At 37.9% G+C, this 18,324-nt stretch overlaps 1 pseudogene; it reads right to left on the bottom strand.

The window, feature by feature from the left end:
* Nucleotides 1-202: 202 nt before the first annotated feature.
* LOC129512865 (ornithine decarboxylase-like) overlaps nucleotides 203-18,324 on the bottom strand; it is a 31,424-nt pseudogene continuing 13,302 nt past the window's right edge.

Genomic DNA, 18,324 nt, shown 5'->3' with positions numbered 1-18,324 from the left:
AAAAATGAATAAAAATCCAAATATAAAAAATATTCAAGTGGTTTCCAAAGGAACACAGATAAATGACCCCACCTCTTAGTCTTCCATATTACTGCATCTGTGCCAACCCTACTTAACAAATACATTAAAAATAAAAAAAAGCTAGCAGTAATTAAGTTAAACTGCCCCACCCCCAATCCCATAATTTAAGCTAAACTCGCAGTTAATGGCTACAGGAGTGGTACCTACACGGTAATGCTAGTTGACTTAATGGCAGCAGGGACACTGCACCCCACTTCCTCTCGGTCTCCTAAGCACAGGACACAGGCACAATGCTGACATCCTGCTCGTCTACTTCCAAAGGGAAGTTGTGGTAATGGATTCACTGCATTAGTTGCCATGTTGGCCCCAACATCACATAATAGATAGTTGGCCTCTGGAGCCTTTTGAAAATAGAAGCAATGGCAACAGTGTAAGCACTCATGTTTTCAAAGAGCATCCAATCACTCACATGCATCTTGGGCAAGTCACAGACTCCATAATGCAATTAAGGCTGTCACATATTGGTCTCCATATGTAGGTTGGATAATACTTCTTAACTTGGTTTGGGTCTCTTTTGCATAAGGGGCTTCATGTGTGCATGATCATAAAGGATGCAATTAAATGATCCATATACCTCATCATTCACGTAATACATAAAGGTTTGTTCACTTGACTCATCTTCATCATCAGAGCCTGTCTGTTCCTTTAGCACGAGTTGTTTTGGCAATGATATAAACTGTAAGCATCCAAGCTAATGCAATGTAATATCTGCTTGGCTCAACTATGATTCTCAGTACCGAGTCTGATGGAAAATACTTGTCCAGTGCTAGGTTGATAACACTGATGATCTCTTCAAATTTAAGCTTTACATCTTCAGATCCAGGAAAGCCACCACTTATATCAAGCAGATACATGTTGAAACCAACATCAGCTCCCTTGTCAAAGATACAGCAGGTATCAGAGATGGTCTGTACGAAGGTCTCAGGATTGGTACAGCCACTTCCCGCGTGGAAGCTGACACTGATGACATCAATATATAGCTCTTCTGCCCCAAAAGAAGCCTGCTGCTTTTAAGTGTGGCACCAAATTTAACACTGAGGCAACAAACTGCTTTGAAATCATCAGTGGCAATCTGCAACACTAACTTTGCCTTTGGATGTGCTGTAGCAACTTTCATCAATTCAGCTTCATGATCAAAAGTCATCATCTGGACTGCATATTGACAGTGTGCTTAATCTAAGACGCTGGTTTGGATTTGCATAAATAATGCCTCTTTAGAGGCACCTGGAGACTCCGTACCAATCGCCTTTTAGTCTTGTTGGCAGTCAAATACTGTCCCAATGGCAGCGAGGGTCTTCACCATGGTTCTGTTATCATTGCATTTGGCCGCATAAAAGGCAATGAGCCGAGGAAGAGCTTTTAAACATCTCAGATGCTTCTTTAGAATGTCTCTCGGGTCTGTGACATAGAAGCCATCCTCATCATCAGGAGATGAAGCTTTATTACTTTTTTGGTCCAGAATATCCTTGGCAGTAAAAAGCCCTCATGTAGGAAATGGCAATCAAACTAAAAGATGGAATGTGAAGAAATTATTGCCAGCATTTCAGAAAGGCAATTCCCGGAAATTTCAAGTCCCATGAAGATGGTGTGTGACTTCAGTGCAGTAGTGGAGATGTCCTGATAAACACAGAGTTTGCTTTGTTACAGCGCATGGGTACCGCAGTCCAGCCCATGCAGAGTGCACAGGACTGCCTACTGTGCCACCACTGGGGTCAGCCTCTGCCCTCTGCCTTGCTCCCTTCCACAGAGGACCTGGCACCGGAGCCCTGGCCCAGGGGTGGTGGCACTGAGGTGGGGGCACTGGCCTCTTGTTCCCTCAGAACAGAACCAAGATAACTGATGCACACAAGAAATGAACCCTATCCTATTAGGCTGGGTTGTTTTTCCAGCTAAACTGAATTGGATTGCATCATGGATTTTACATTTTATATAATGTCTTTTTTATTTAATTTTTAAGGTTTTATTCATGAGATAGAGAGAGAGAGAGAGAGAGAGAGAGAGAGAGGCAGAGGGAGAGGCAGGCTTCCCGCGGAGCAGGAAGGCCCAAGGCGGGGTGGGAACATGACCTAAGCCACTCAGGCTCTGTATAATATCTACATTTTGAAGATTTTTGTGGACCCTATAAAATATTTTGGGGATTATTATAGACCTCTCCATCAAGAGTGCCTATTACTATGTTAGGCATATAAATGTTGCTTCCTCCTCCAGTACGTATTAAAAAAGTAATTCACATCAGAGTACTTAGTATTGTGGAATACACAAGGGGGTCAGTCTGCATTCCAGGAGTTGGGGTTTCTCAAACTGATCCTCCCATGCAAATTTTCTTCTCTGAATCCTCTTTTTTTTTCATTCACCTTCCATTCTGCTTTTCTGCTAAGCAACCCACCACAGTGACCCCAACATCCTCAGTAGTATTAGCTCTTTAAAAAATAACGACTGTCCTATTAATTGGAATTCTGATCTCAACGAACATACAGGATCAGTTTGATAAGGTATGAAGCTAGAGTCAGCTTGCAGAGTGTCACCATGAAAATGACAAACAGAGAGGCACCTGTTAGTGCCCCAGGAGGGAAGTGCTGACTACCACAGTGTTGCCCTAATTCCTCTCTAGGAGCCTAGGAGCAGCACAAGCCGAGTCACAGCCATTAAAGAACAAAGGACTGTGAGGGAAAAGCAAGCTGAGAGAGAGGAAAACAATGCTGTCCACTTTAATACACAGGAGGGCTTCTTCAGGAACATTTGAGTAGCATGGAAGTTTGACCCTCAAACAGTTGCCTAGGTCAGCAGAACCTGAGGCAGTCCCTGGGGTGAGGACTGGTCAGGTAAGTTAAAGCCGCCTTCAGGGCACTTTCAATTTAGGCAACAATTTCCTCAAAACTAAGGATAAGAAAGCAACACTATTTAAGTTCAACTTTCTCCACTTTTTCTTTTTTTTCTTGTTTCCTTTGTTCCTGGGATTCCAGTATATCCAAGAGTAACTTCTAATGGCTGGGAAACTTCTTTATAAAGATGCTGCCTCTTAGTCTGATCGGGACTTAATTTTTTTACCAATCCTAACTCATTTTCTAGGCTCCAGGCATGACTGCTCAGAATTTTTTTAAAAGACATTTTTACTTCCAATCCTCTAAGTTCTAGATTCCCTTTCAGTATGAATTCCCCAGACCTTTTCTTAGTTACTATCCAGGTAGGTGTTGGAGCAGTTGCTATTTCTTGTTAAAATTTTGTTTCCCAGCTCTCAACTCACTTCATGCTGGTTTTCTTCCTTATATCCCTGAAACTGCCTTATGTCTTTTTGGGCTGAACTCAATCCTGGCTCAAGAAATTCAGAACAGGTTTTCTTTTTTCCAGACAGAAACTGTTCTATTTTTATTGATTGTCAAACTAAGATATTTATGGAAATACTCTTTATTTCATATATATATATTATATATGTGTGTGTGTACATATTCATATATGTATATGTATATATTGGTCTCATGTTCCCATCATTGAAGAAAAAAAGTACTCTGTGGTTTTACTTCTACTATGATTAACAAGGTAATCAGAATTTTACTTTGAATAAGATTTAGTGATCTTAATATACTCACTAGATTTCTGCTGAATTTAAAAGTCATTAGTCATTTTTTTTCCTTAGAAATTCTCCACTTTTTGGCTTTTATGACACTGACATTTGTTGATTCTTCTCATAATCCTCTGGCTATTTTCTTGTCTCTGATGGCTTCTTTCTTAATGCAAAGCATTTCACAGTTCTGTCCTTGGAGCCCTGTGCTTCTTACTTGACACAACAGAATAATGTATTCTGCAGCGTTCAGACAAAAACTGCTTCTTGGTCAGTTACCCATGAAAATCTCCTAAGAAGGTACCACACTGGAAACCAGTATAGCATATATTATCTTTTACTCCAATATTGAAATGCCACTTCCTACGGATGCTCAGATGAAGTAGTGATTTGCGCTTAAGGGCTGTGCTATATGACAAGTAAGTAACTTTAAAGATGAGCATACTTTTTAACAAAGCAGGATATCTATCACAGGACAGGAATATGGGGATTGAGACTGAAGGAGGGTATATTTCTTTTGGAATGGCAGGTGGAGTTGCTGCACTTATTAAATTGGGATATTTTTCTTTCTGTTGTGCAAAGCATGTGAGGTTGAATTTGAACTAGTGAAATGGGTGCACGATCAGGTTTTGTTGTTATCCTAGGGTGATCCTAACTGTGCTTGCCATTTCATGTCTATCTTGTATCTATATGTGTGGAAGCTGCTAGTATTAATATTAGTAATAATTTAATTTTACCTTCCTGACTTAATGTGGTAGGTCCCAAGGCCACAGAAACATGGGAAACAGGGCTAACTACTTCTTGATACATGCAATTTTTCCATTCATTCAACAGTTATCCATGCAACTCACTGTATGATGGGCTCTATGCTGGATATTGATGATACTAGGGCAAACTAGCAAAACAATTCCCACTTAATAGACCATTATACCTTATTAAAAGTGGTGAGTGCGTTCATTCATTTTCTTAGAGAATTTATTAAAAATTTACTATGTATTAGGTACTGTGTAGCAACCTGACAATAAAAAGAAGCATAGTTCCTGATTTCTGGGGGATCCTAATTTAGGGTTCATACAGGAAATGAAAGAAATGGACACAAAAAATGGTCATTATAATACAGTAGAGCTATGCAGATAAGCAGTGTTAGAGAAGAAGGACAATATTATTGCAATAAACTAATCTGTATCAGGGAGAAGTAAAAAGAAATCTTGACCTAAGATTTCTCTCTTATGTATGTAATTTAGCCATTGATATCATTGCTTTGTTCTTTCGGGACTGACCACTTCTAAAAGAAAACCACTGCAGAGGATTCTATGGTTGATAGATGACTTTCTACAAAAGGTAATACTTAGTTTGGGGCTTGAATACCATTTTTATTAGTTAATTAATTAATTAATTTATAGATTTTATTTATTTATTCACGAGAGATGCACAGAGAAAGGCAGAGACACAGGCAGAGGGAGAAGCCAGCTCCCGTGCGGAGAGCCCAATGCAGAACTCAATTCCAGGACCCCGGGATCAGGCCCTGAGCTGAAGGCAGATCTCAACCACTGAACCACCCAGGTGCCCCTACCATTGTTATTTTAAATATGGGGGCATGGTTAGGGACAGTGGGCACTGTAGCCTAGAAGACCACTGTAAGCCAAAACATAAAGTAAAAATCATAAGCCATAACATAAAGCTAAGTAACATGAGGCAACATAAGTTAATGACAATTAATAAGTAATTGTGGCTTTCCTAACTACACGGAAGTTATGTGTAAGAAGGCAAGGTAAACACGAGGTGAGCTGATTGAGGTAAGGATAGCATATGGATGACTTAGAGTAGGCTAAGTAGAAATATATGTACTTGGTGCGATATCCATCTTTCCATCCAATCCATTGCTTCATCCCATTAGTTTTTATTAAGCATTTACATTGTACTTATAGTGCTGGGTTCTGAAAATATGTTAAATAAGAAAGAAAGAATGAAAGAAAGAAAGAAGACAGAATTTACCTCCAAGCGTACAGTTTAATTTAAAAATGGATAAGCAAAGTAAGAAATACAATCTCAGATATGATATAGCATGAAAATATATGGAGAAAAAAATTCTGGAATCTGCCTGGGTTTATATTTATAATAGATATAAATATGATATATATATAAATCTTTTAAAATAAATAAATATATATATATATATATATATATATATATATATATATATATATATATATAGAGAGAGAGAGAGAGAGAGAGAGAGAGAGAGCACACTCGAGCATGAGTAGAAGGAGAGGCAGAGGGAGAAAATCCCAAGAAGCTGCACTGAGCCCAGAGCTGAATGCTGGGCTTTATTTCAGGACCCATGAGATCATGACTTGAGCTGAAATCACTAGTTAGATGCTCAACAAACTGAGCCACCCATGTACTCTGGTTTTTACATATTTTATAAGCATGAATTTTTCAAAGTATTTGTTGATATTTAGAATATGTGAATTTTTAATTATTCCATTTTACAAAGAGCAACTGCTTTTTTCCAAATGTGGCATTGTAACAAGAATTTTCTTTCATCTTCTAAAGGAGAGATATTCTGAAATATTCCATATGATTTGATTTCATAGGGAAATTTCAAAAATAAGTAAAAAATATGGAATGTGGTACACAAAAATAATTCATTCCAGTATATTTAAAGAAAAAAAAACTCTCACTAATCACCATTATTTATCTTCTGCTAATAAGAAGTCAAACATGGAGAAATGCTTTGAATTTAATATGCATTTATATTGCAAAAAGAATTCGAGCTTGTTTTTATTTGAAATGTAGAAATGTGTTTTTGTTTTTGTAGAATGAGTTATGTACTTTTTTGATGTTTTCAAGGTTTTGTTAAAACATGAAGCAGGGATCCCTGGGTGGCGCAGCGGTTTGGCGCCTGCCTTTGGCCCAGGGCGCGATCCTGGAGACCCGGGATCGATTCCCTCGTCGGGCTCCCGGTGCATGGAGCCTGCTTCTCCCTCTGCCTGTGTCTCTGCCTCTCTCTTTTTTTCTCTCTCTCTCTCTCTCTCTGTGTGACTATCATAAATAAATAAAAAATTAAAAAAAAAACATGAAGCAACAACAATCATCAATCCAATTAGAGGAAAGTCTTCCCAATGAACATCTGTTGGTTTTGCCAGTCAGTATCCATACAACCTTTTTCGGTAAAAATTTTCTTTGGGAAACTGCCTGTTCTTTTACTCTCAACAGTAAGATTGAACAGTAATAAGCCACATCTTGCTCTAAGGATGCGTCCTGTTTGGAATAATGCAATCAGCAGAGCCCTTCTAGAGCCCTTACTACAATGATCAATCAGGTCAGGTTTGGGCACATAATCCAAGAATTAGAAGAAGTCACTTCAAAAGAAAATCCTCTTCTTTCTCTTAAGGGCTCTAAGTGAGGTAACTCTAACTCTTCCTCCAGATGGTAAAGTAGGAAGACATGAGGACCAGACTGGTGCATTCATTTTGCTTTGAAAAGAGGGAGACCCTGAAATTTCTTAGGGGAATCCCTATGTAGGGCCAGTATAGAGGCTCCCATCAGAAGGTGGAGCAGATAAGCTGGATCTTTGTGACAATGTTCTGTTGCATTTTTCTGTGTTTCCTAATATGTTAGCTAATTTAGTTAAGAATCAGCCTTCTGTGGGTACTTTATGAGAGTGTCATGGGGCTATCAGTAACTTTCATCTTTAATAATTCCAGATAGTTTATCTACTAATTCAAACAGATCACATCCATAATTATCAGATCATTCAAAATTCTGAATATGAAAGATTTATTAGGGATGCCATCTTAATACTGTAATTAAGATTATTAATGGGATTGCTTTATAGGAAATTTAATCAAATTAAGCTATATTCAGTATCTTTGAATATATAACCAAAGCCAGGAATTATGAAAGCTGATGTATTCTGCTTTAGAAAATTTCCTGTGCCAAATTTTACAGTTTTTCTTACTGTAAAGTCATAAGACGTGGAGCAAAAAAGAGTGAATGTCATGACTTTCTATGAAGTCTCTTTATTACTCAGTAAGAACAAACTGAAGAATGAATCATTTAGAGTCATATGACAGGAGAACTCAGAAAGGGCCAAGAATTAAAGATTGTAATTGAATATTCCATCGTATTGGCCTCTAAAATGTTTACAGTGAGCATGAGATTTATCCCAAGTTAGTAAGACACTATGACTCATTTCTGGGATATCAGAGGCTTCTCTGCATTTAGACCATTGGGTGGCTATGTTGGGGCAGCTCTGCTGGGCATTGTGTTTCAGTCTTAGACAACAGAAGAATGGGTGATAAAATCAGAAGGAGAAGTAAGAAACAGAATTTTAAGAAATAAATCATTGACTACCATATATCAGGCACCAAAGATACAAAGTCAATGCCAAAGTCATGTTTCATCTAGAAACTGTACCCAGGCTTATTACCTGAGAACAGTGACTCTTGATCTATCATCCTAACTTCCCCTTTTCATAATAAATGCTTCATAATCTTCTCTTTGCTGTCCTTGAATGAAAATCATAGATAATATAAATGAACTATACATGTAATTAAAAATCAATATGATGGTCCAACTGTAATATCCAAGAAAATTATATAAGAATAATGTGTATATTTTTCAATATGTGAAGACTTAGGCTTCACTGCTCTAGATGATACAGTGAGGTAGTCAGGTGTTACCACTATACATAGAATCATGAATGTAGAAGCTACAAATAGAGAAGGGTAATGATGTGATTTATTGGTAACTGAAATATCAGACTAGTGATGAACTCTTCAAAACACTGAATAACTCTAGAAAAATTTCAAACCAGACAAAGTTTAATCTTCTCTGAATTTGCATTCTTGGAAAATTTAAGATATTAAATTCAGTATATTTAAAGTCACAAAAATTTTACCTTTATATATGAAATGGAATTAGGTTCTAGATACAGATATTTGTAAAATGATTTTAACTTGATCCATTATTTGTGATTTGTAACAGATACTGGATAAATTATTATTGTGTAAACACATTGTATCCATTCACTGCCAGTAGCACCCCATAATCATTGTGACAACTCCAAACACCCCTACACATTTCCAAAACTACCCATAGATAGCTGTAGTGTCTCCCTTGATAATCAGTATTTTACATGTTCATAGTTACCCAAACCATAAATCACAATGAAATGCAAACTCTACTTAAACTATGTTATGTGCAAGGCCAAATGGGAATGCAGAGTGAGGATTTTGCTTGGATAGTTTACAAACATGTAATTGTACATGGATACACTTGTATGTATCCATATAGTATACACTTTGAATTATTTCCATATAAACATACGTCTTGTCCCTAAAAGAAGTTTCTTTTTTCCTTACTCCAAAATAAAATAATCAAATGAGAAGCAAATAGTAAGTACTTAGGTCATATTTGGCATTTCAAAGAAAAATTTTATTTTGAAACTAAAGTGTCTCTTTTCACATGTTTCATATTTGGTGTAGAGCCTGGAGTATGCTTGGATTCAAACATGCAACTACAGGAATGGCTTTTATTTTGGAATTGGGCTGTGCAGACTCCACTACTGCCCGTGTGGTATGCCAGCCTGATCAATAGCCTGATGAGGCATGTGTGGCCTGCACTGCCCAGCCCCACTATTTCAACCTAATTAGCAGCTGCTCAAAGATGGGAAACAGGTGCAGATCCAGGGCCAGACCAGGGAAGTCTGCCTGTAATTAACAAGGAAAAAAGGGTCAGATATTGGGAAGAATATCAAATCGGCCCACTGGGGTTAGCATGCTGGCCTCAAAGGCATAGTCACCTGAGATCTTAAGCATGCTAATGTAAATTATGCAAGCTTTCAAACAACGTAGCTGCATAATCAGTTGGCAGAGAGGAAAATGATTTTTTCTTTCTTTCTTTTTTTTTTTTCAATAGAGTAGGGAAAAAGGGCATCCACAAACTTATTTTTTTTTTTCTCACCATGTTGTGGACTTTCTCACCATGTAGTGACATTTTCTAAGAAGCAATCATGAGTCCTTAGAAGAAGTTGTTAACCAATTACAACTCTTACAGAAATAGGTGAAGTTTGGAGGAAAATCTAATAATCAGATTGTTGATAGAATTATGTACTAATAGATATTTGGAAGCAGACACATTATGCACATGTGGTTATGTTTAATTGATTTCGGTCACTGGCAACGTTTTGAATTATTCCATTAAGTGGGGTCCATTAAGACTAACAAGGACTTGCCAAGGGCCAGGCTAAGTTTGGAGAAAGTGAAAGAGCAAATTTTTGAACAAAATATGAAGGACAAATTGTGCACCAAGTTCAAATTCTGGCTTTAATAGCCAAGCTTTCAGCACCAAGGCATTCTTTCTATTCCCATAATAGAGCTTATAGTTCACTCTAGGCTGAAAAGACTTTACACCTTGTTCTTTTTAACATCTAGCATTCGTCTCCCAGTAAACTGTCACCTACCTACGTGGTCCTGGATTTCCTAGGTTAGAAGGGAGTTTTATAATTCTGGTTGAGCAATCCGTGGCAGTTCCATTTAACCTAGCCAAATTAACATTATGGTAAAAAACAAACAAACAAACCTCAGATACTTACCAAACGTTTATTTCTCGAGCATGTCTTGTGGATTGGCTATGCCTTGGTATTGACATTATTATGAATCTTACATGGGAGGAACAGAGAGGATAGAGTAGGGCAGAACCTTGGGAGTGGTTTTCATCCCTTCCACTTACATACCACTTGATTTCCCATAACATCAATGAGGTGGGGTGTATAATCCTCCCTTGAGAAGGGGTGGTAAGTACTTCAGATAATAATAAAATCAACTATGGTGGGTTGAACTAAATCTGTATACATTTTTAGAGAGCTAGTCCTTAACTGGGGTGTGAATACAAGTCCCAATGTGTCTAAAACAGTGTGAATGTTTTAAAATCAGAGTCATACAAATTGATACTAGCTGGCTTATTTTTGTTTTCAAATATGCACTATGTGATAGGCACTTTATAATTTTATTTTTCACCCTTGTTGCAATCTTGGAGTTATCCCCATTTTATTGAAACTGTGGCTCAGAAACTTTCAGTAATTTGCTCAAGTTTGTTCAGCTAAAAAAGTGGTAGCATGGGGATTCCAACCCAGCTCTGTCATAGAATGCACTCTTCTGAATGCACTACACTGCCTTAGAAGCTGTGGCAGCTCTGGCAGGCACCTTATCTCATGGGCTTATAACACAATCTGTTGCATCTGTCACAGTCTGAGTGTAAGATGATTGGGGCATAAGAGGGTGCCTGTGCTGTCTGGAGAGCATCAGGCAGTAGTAACTCTGGGCTTAGTGCAGGGTACTTGAGTACTAAGCACAGAACACACACTTTCAGGATTGAAGTCAAAATGACTGAGGTCTTTCTAGGGTCCTTTTACTTTCTATATTAGGGTTCCTCATGTTGCATTTTTTTTTTGCACTGGACAGTTTTTTGCTGCGTGTGTGTGCGTGTGCGGCGGGTGGTGTGTGTGTGTGTGTGTGTGTGTGTAGGGGAAGCTGTTCTTAGGATCTTTAGAAGCATCTCTGGCCTCTACTCATTAGATGCCAATAACAACCTTCCCCTAATTGTGAAAACCAACGTCTCCTGACATTGTCAGTGTGCATGTGTACAACACCCCTAGTTATAGGAACCACTGCTTTACATCCAAATGATAAATTTGGTACAGAATTAAAAGTATATTGATACTGAGTTCAATTTTATATGAACTCTAATCCTCTTGTATTGTATGATAATCATCCATTCTTTAAACAACATTAATTGATCACTTATTATATTCAGGTGCTTTGCTAGCTTGGATGGAGGAGGAGGTAATATGATAATTAGTGAGAACAGTTGGGTCTTCACTAGATGATGTGCTTTGTAATTCTGCATCCATAAAGGAGCTAAGAAAAATAGAGAAAAGTTTAAATTGAAGTTCTTTACATGGGCAAGAAAAGACTGAGGGTTTTTTAATATATCCAAATATTTGATAGGAAAGAATGCAGGAAATAAAATAATGCCGTTAACCATCCTCCTCTCTCTCCAGGATCAAGTCTGACTACCTATTTTTGAGAGACATATCAGAGCCTAAAATATCTTTAAATAAATCCACTGCTCTTCAAAGATTCAGGGATTTATGATGCTAAATCTAGAAAGAACCTTAGCCTCATCTAAACCTTGGGGCTGAGACCTGCCAGAGAAGATGGTAAGGTGAATCAAAAAGGCTCTTAATCTTAGGAAGATAATGAAGATGGGAAGGAAGAGAAGGAGAACAAGGAAGAATGCAGCCAAGAGCTGAAAACAATGGACTTAGAGCCACAGTCAGTGTGATACAGCAGGACCATTGGCAAATCAGGACAGAGTATGAGACCTCAGGCCAGTTGTGCGTTAGATGTTACATCATCTTTAGAATGGGAAGAAGGATTATTGCCTTCCACATTGGTTGCTGTAAGAATTAAATATGCCTTATTTCCTTGCAAGGAAGGAAATGTTGACATTTTAACAGGGTCAAATTGGCATGCACATTTAATGTGTTTTGTTAGTCTCCTTCCAATTTTGCCACCGATTGTTATCATGGAAGGCTGGAAGGAAACTAGACTTTCTGACTGGAAAACTGCAGTTTACCTGTAAGTTTTACATACCTGTGTGGAGCTCAGGTCAGGGAGCTTTGGGCTAGATGAGCAGGAGATGGAGTGGGTCACTATTAAAAAGGCCTACTTTAGCTAAAGAATGAAATGGATGACCAAAAGGGAAGAGGTGTTTTGAAAAAATCAGTTATCAGAGTTTAAACAAACAAAGGAAAAACCATTATACAAAATTAGAGCCATTTAGCTTTAGAAGGATGTTTGATTCCTGACTGTGACAAAAAGCCAGGAAGATGGGACAGATTTCTGTTTGAGCGCCCTCCGGTTCTGTTAACGGAATATAAATGGTGGAAGTCAGAACATCACTCTCACTCTCCATCTTTTCCTTGTTGAGTTACATTGGACATTTTACATCTACTGGAATTATAAATGACTTGATAGGACTTGGCTCTCTTAGTTTTTCATCATTTGCTTATGATAGTATGATAGTAATTATATCTTAGACAGGAGTGCTCTGGAACTTGTTTTAGTTGGAGACCAAGGCCCATGAAACATTAAGAACTGTATTTGATTGTATAACCTTGCATGTAGGAGCCACTTAATGAATACTGGTTGATTGAGAGATTGATCCTACAGAAATTGAAGTCTCATATATGGTTAAGGCTGCTCTTGTAAGTCTAAAATTCCTGTCGTGATGCTCGTTTTTGTTTAAGTACAAGGCATTATTTTTAACTACAAGACATTCAAATTTAATAGTTGGGTGAGCAAGGAAATAAGCCATTTTATCTCTATTTAACAGATGAAAAAACTTAAGTATAGACAGTATAGTGTTTTATTTAAAGTCACATGATTAGTAAATTTAAGCCAGGACTCTGTTTCTAGGAAATCATGAATTACCCAACCACAACCACTTTCTCTGCCTTATAGCTAACAAACACCAGGCTAAAACATGTCCTCTGTAGAACTGAAATGGTGTCTGGGTGCCCTACGTCCCAGTGCATATTGTTAATACTGGGGGAAAATGGCTATATCTTATAAACTAGAAGGAAATAGAGTAGCATCATTAGACATTTCAGTCAAGTTCAACAGCTGGCCTCAATCCTTCTTTTAAAATGCAGAGCCTCAAAATAGACAGGCTAAGATTTACAAAAATAGATTTGTCTGTCACTTCTAATTTTACATTTTGCAAACAAGTTGTGCTTCAATGAAAATTTGCAGATAGTTGAGCATCTGGCAAAAGGAAGATTGTCATGATTTTCACGGTTTGGATTCAGACTACAAAGGATAATTGGTAAAGATAATCTTTTGTTTGAATAGCCTAAATGATTTTACTTCACTAACCCTGACAACAGATGGTGAGTATAGTTATTATCAATTCATTTTTATGAGAGGAAGGAGACAGAAGAACCAAAGCACTGAATCCCTCCTCACTGTTGAAGCCATGTTGCATTGTGGAATGAGGTCCAGCCTAGGTTTGCAAGCCTAGCTTTGTCACTAACTGGCCTTGTGAGCCTGGACACATCTCTGAATAGCTGGAACTTCCTGGACTCAGCTGTAATAGGACAGAGTAAATTAGACCTCCCTACTTAGAGCATGGTCCACGGACCAGCAACATTAGCCCAGTACCATCTAGCTTATTAGGCTCTCAGGCTTCACTTGAAATGTACTGAATCAGAATACACATTTGAAAGAGATCCCAGGTGATTTCTATGAACATCGCAGTTCCAGAAGCCCTGGGTTTAAGGCCATTCAGGTTTCCTTCTAGTTGAAATATATGAGTCCAAGAATGGTGGTGACCATCAACAAGCCCTAATACAGTCCTTGGCATAGAGTGCATTATGGGATGAATGAACAAATGAAGAGAAAGGTATTGTCACCCGGTCAAACTTTAAAGACAAGTCATCTTGACCAACAAGACCTTGAAATCTCAGAAAGCTCCTTTGTAAGTTGTACTGATTGTTTCTGCCACATAGAAGCATGAGAACCCTGTATTTTCATATGCATTTCTTATTTTTTAAAAAATGATCTTACTTTCACATTTAAAAAATAGTTGCCGCTAACCCCTTTCTGCACTTACTGATCTAAGTGGTACAAGCACCAAACCAATCTGTCCCTTTCCTTGAAGCTGCTTTCTTTCCCTTTTTCTCTCTCCCTTTCTCAGCCCACCTGCTCAGGCATCACATTACTGCCAGGCCATTTGCACCATCTGCTCATTTAAGTGTCCGTTGATGGGAGGACAGAGGACACCTGGTGACCGTGAAGTCAGCCCAATACACTGAAGGAAATCAGCAAAGTGGTAAAAAGGCACAAAATGAAACAGACCTTGGGAATCCAGAGGGTTGAGTTTCTGAGGAAGGAGGGGACAAGCAAAGCACTTTGAGCTTCCAAAGCCCTGGGCAGTCTTTTAATTTCCTGACCTTTAGCTCAGTGAGCACTGCCCTGTAAAAGGAGAGACATTCCTAAGGAAGCAGGAGCATACTCATTTTCTGCTGAACACCTGCTTCCTGCAAAGCAAATGGTACATGGTGAGCCTGCTTCGGGTACCTATTGGAGTGAAGATTGTTACGTGTCTGAAAGGCCACTTGTGTGTCCAAACTGCTAGCTAGATCATTGCTTCTAATTCTGCAAACCATCTGTAGTCAACTGTTTATCATTTCTGAAAGCATATTCAGACAGAAAGACCTAGCTATAACCTGCAGAAATATGGCCAGAGGGCTACTCTGGAAGACTGGGCCTCAGAGAACCAGGCAAAGGGCCCCAGGCCAAAGTTAGGACACACAACCCTAGACTTACTCCAGGGAACCTCAGTGGTCAGTTAAATGTCTCCTTCTTAGTCCAGAGTTACTTAAAACCAACTGTCATACACTTAGGTCATGGTTTTGATTCTTAACAGAAAGTGACTGTTCTGTTTCTTTTCAGCTGGCACTATGCAAGTTCATTAAAAGCATTAATAGTGGTGGGCATGAGGCTATTTCAGTCTGTGAACCTTAACAGAATCACTTCAGAATTCATTGTAGTTAACCAGAGCCATTTGTATAGAAGGAGTACAATGACCAAGAGAGTCATTTCTGGAAATAGAATCCTGACTTCATAATTTACTTGTGTGACTATGGGTGAATCAATGTTTTCCTTAGTTTCCTTATTTATAAAATGAGATGATGATAGTAGCCTACCTCACAGGGTTGTTGTAAAGACTACATGTACCATGTAAAGAAATAGAGTCTGGAGTAGAGTTAACTGCTACACAGTTTGCTATTATTCAAGAAGTGAGATTCTTCTGAAACTTGTTTTCTCTCTTTTTCTTACCCATAGAAGATGGAAGTTAATTACAGAAAATGTTAGGATCAACATTCTGCATAGATTCCAGGTGATAAACTTCTTCCATCTTTCCACTTCCTGCCAAGCCTTATTTCCCATTATCTTATTATTTGACTCCTAGCTCTGTTGGAGAAAATAAGAAAAAAGAAATCTATCTAATGATTCTTTCCTATAGTATCTTCCTTGTCAGCATCTGCTCCATTACCAGTAGATATTGATGTATTGAAGGTTCCCTCAAGCTTGTTCAAACAGGGAATTAACTTTAATTCTCAGCGATGTGAGAGGGCTTAGTTGGAGCCAAAGTATCTTGCTGCCCTTAAAACTAAGTCCCGGCCCTCACATTGGGGTAAGTCAAGAGTCTCAAACTCAAATGCTCACCAGGGCCTGACAGGTGACCTGAAAGAGTAAAGTACTATCAGCCTCTCTTCTATTGTTCACTTTTGACAAAGATAGAGTGATAGACATCTATTGCTCTACTTGGAGATAGATAATTGTGTAAGACCAGGATCGACAGCCATACACACTAGATCTTAGTTTGGGAAAAATTAACAAGTGGTAAGAGCACTGTGGAGAAATGGCACCCATATGAGTTCAAGAGAGAAGCTGCCACTCAGTTCATGTGAGCCCTATGTTGCTTGATTTTCTGATCTTTAAAAAGAAGCCTCAAATATGGAATTTTTTTTTCAAGTAAAATCTGCAGATTTTTTATCAGTTGAAAATTTCAGATGTCAGAACATGGAGGGGGGCAAATAAAGCATGTTTACCAGTTGAATTTAGTCTATAGGCTTCAATTTTGGGTTAAGTTACATTCACTTATGCCAGCCAGTAAGTTATGAAGAACCCTCTATTCCAGTAAGTTATGAAGAACACTGCACGTGCCTTGCAGAGGGCTGGGTGCTATAGGGAGAGAGAAAAATCTTAATCTTGGTCAGGAGATAGGATTCTCATGCATGAGGACTTTTTCACTTTTTATTTTGAAATAATTTCAAATATACAGGAAATTTACACAAGTAGTGCAAAGAGTTTCCATAGATCATTCACCTAGATTCTCTAAGATACAGCTAATGTTTTACCATATTTACTTTCTGATTCTCTTTGTCTGGTTCTTTATCTCTCTTTCTTCTTTCCTTTTTGAGCTTATCTCTTTCTCTGTGTGTGTATGTTTGGTGTACACATGCATATGTGCATGCATATACGATTTTCCTGAAATATTTGAGAGTAAGTTGAAGAATCAATGTCTTTTTACCATTTGTCTTTCCAAATTATTTAGTGTATTTCCTAAAAGCAAAAGTATCTTTGGGCATACTGCACTGTAATAGTCAGAAGAAGAAATTGACATTAATGCAGTTATTATCTGATCTTTAAACATCACTCAAATTTTATGCCCCTATTTCTTTACAGAAAAAGAAAAATTTGGGGTCCAGAATCCAACAGTGTCCATGTTCCCTCTTCATTGTCTTGTTTGTTAGCTGGGGTGGGGTGGGGAAACAGTTTCTCTTCTTCTTTCATAAGAAAAGACAAACCTCTTTTGCCTTTTATAACATTAACATTTTAAAAGAGTACAGGCGATTCCTCAATATTTTATTTTATTTTATTTTATTTATTTTACTTTTTGGATTCCTCAATATTTTGGAAGAAAAGAGATCATCTTTCATGTTGGGCTTGTTTAGTTTTTCTAAAGATTAGATTCAGGTCATGCATTTTTTTCAGGGATAGCAAGAAATGATGTTGAGTCCTTCTCAATGTGAGAAAGACACAATGGAAGTGTTTGAGGAAGACTGCCCATTTGTTTTGGGAAGTTAATCCTTCTGGATTAACTGTGTAAGTACTTGCCCTGGCATTTTGCTATTGCTTTTATTATGTCAGCCTTGCTATTAGATGATTCTATTTAAATTCTTTGAGTCTACATAAAGATTTCTCCTCTTCTCCCACTCTGTATTTGTTTTCATGATGAAATATCCAGATTCTTTGGATCCATCTGGTATTGAGATTATCTACAAACCTGTGCAGTTTGATGAATCAGTAGCTGAGATGATAGCAAGGTAAAGCAGATAGGACTCACTATTGAATTTGGTAACAGTAGCCTTTCCCACTACTTGGGCCCCCACAAGCTTTAAATCTGAAGCAAGAAGCAGACTATGGATTAAAATAGAGTATAGAAATGCCTAACTACTTCATCTTCATCTTCACTTTAATAAAAGAAATAATTCCTTGCATTTATACAATTTTGAAAAATTCCCAAAACTTTATCATATTTATTATCTCCTTTTTATAAGAGAAAATAGTATACCGGTGAAGATTTTAAAATATTAGCATGAGATAGTCCTGCACTGGAATCCTAGTTTTGTTCCTTGGGACAGTCATTCTATGAAATGCTTTATAAAGCCCCCAAATTTGAGCAGTACCAGAGAGCAGCACCAAAGCACAGGCTTTTGAACAAACAGGTTCTAGTTGGAGCTTCAGATTTACCATCTAGTATTTGTGGAATCGCAGACAATTTGCTCTCTGGAGCCCAGTTTCCTCATTTGTAAAATGGAAAATGATCTTGCCAGACTCTCACAAGGATTAACAAGATAAACCAAAGAAAAACATTTAACTCAGTGCACTTGGTAGATTGTACAGTCCAATAAATGTGAATTTTCTTCCATATTCCTTTTTATCTAGGCACCTTCAAAGGTTTATTAATTCTCTCCTGTTACAAAGTCCATTGGGAGGAATTTCAGTGCCTAATGATACTGAAAAAGATTTGGTAAAACAGAG

This window comes from Nyctereutes procyonoides, unplaced genomic scaffold, assembly GCF_905146905.1.
Source record: "Nyctereutes procyonoides isolate TBG_1078 unplaced genomic scaffold, NYPRO_anot_genome, whole genome shotgun sequence".
Taxonomy (NCBI): Eukaryota; Metazoa; Chordata; class Mammalia; order Carnivora; family Canidae; genus Nyctereutes; species Nyctereutes procyonoides.
Note: the sequence above shows the minus strand (reverse complement) of the source record. Positions and strands in the feature narration are given on the sequence as shown.